A 1,288-nucleotide genomic window follows, 5' to 3' on the forward strand; every position below is an offset into this window, starting at 1 on the left:
AGCATGCATAGGCATGACACTGGAATGAGAATTTCAGTCACATAAAGTTTTTGTGCACAGAAAAATTAGATCTTTGGCCCTTTACTAAAGACTTGGAAAAAACAAGATGCTGACACTGTAAAAGTTTGCTATCAATCGTGTACTTTTTGTATGTTTTTTATATACATGTATATTTAATGAGCACAAGCTGGTTGTATTTTTTACAATTCAGTTAATAGGAAAAAATGTGTTGTCGAAATGCTATAGTTGGAACAGAGCAGAAGCATGAACATTAGGTTATTTTGTGGTAAAAGGGGAAGGTATTTAAGCTAAAGCTTCGGGTCTCTTAGAATATTCCACAGTCATGCTTCTAGGTTTCCTGTAGTATTAGGAACTTTTAATACCAGATAGATTCTGTTTTTACTTTACATCAGAACTTGCTTTCATTTCATTTTGGAGGGGAGCTGAGGATCCAGGGCTTCAAACATTTTAGGACACCTTCAGCCTGAATTATAGTTTGAGCAAAGGTTGTACAGTGTTTGCAGTTCCAATTGGAAAATTTTAAAGTTCCCCAACTAGTGAAGTAGGTTAACTATTGGGACAAGTTAACTATTATTACTAGTTACATTATCTCACCATTTGACAGGCAACTTTCACATTTCCAGCTTCTCAATTGAAAGTGTGAAATACACTTAAAAACTTAGTGACTTCCTAAATAAGAGGAAATGACGTTTTCAGAGACTGAATTGTTCTTGGAGGGAGACCACCCCCCCCCACTTGTTGCTTTTCATTTACAAGTCCTCAGTTCCATTCCAATTGAGGGCTTGTGAATCACATTTCCCTCATTTGAGAGTCAGTCTGTTGCAGCAAACAGTGAGGGAGACTGAATAGAGTTATTTTTGTTTGTGCAAATTATTTTCTATATTTAACTCTTAAGCATTAATGTATAACTGGATATTTTAAGGTGCATGTTATTGTAAGAGCAACAGTGGTGATTTTGAGGTCTTTCTCTGAATATAAATGAATGGCACATTTTGAATTTCAAGTCTTAAAAGTGCCTAAAAATGATTGATTCTCAAATGATTCTTTTGAGCCATGTTTCCTACTTTAAACGTTGGTTGTGCAATCACTAGTCTTCCTTTGAAATGCTCCCAGATTTCTAAATGGCATGATTACTCTATTGAAGACAATAGAATCTGTTAACATAAAGACTGAAGACATTTTAGTTGTGAAAGTGTGTGAACCAGGGCTTTGCCCTGTTGGATCGAAGTATTTCAGTGTACAACTTGGTCAACACCATATTGCTGCT

At 35.6% G+C, this 1,288-nt stretch overlaps 1 protein-coding gene across 4 annotated transcripts in view; it reads left to right on the top strand.

The window, feature by feature from the left end:
* Window positions 1-1,024, top strand: part of Usp9x (ubiquitin specific peptidase 9 X-linked) — a 137,497-nt gene extending 136,473 nt beyond the window's left edge. For all 4 annotated transcript variants that reach the window (XM_029568427.1, XM_017800627.2, XM_017800630.2 and 1 more), the window contains exon 45: window positions 1-1,024. This exon is cut by the window's left edge and continues 1,665 nt beyond it. The gene's annotated coding sequence lies outside the window, so the exon portion shown is untranslated.
* The last annotated feature ends 264 nt before the right edge of the window (window positions 1,025-1,288 follow it).

This window comes from Nannospalax galili, unplaced genomic scaffold, assembly GCF_000622305.1.
Source record: "Nannospalax galili isolate Female #2095 unplaced genomic scaffold, S.galili_v1.0 scaffold270, whole genome shotgun sequence".
In the NCBI taxonomy this organism is placed as follows: Eukaryota; Metazoa; Chordata; class Mammalia; order Rodentia; family Spalacidae; genus Nannospalax; species Nannospalax galili.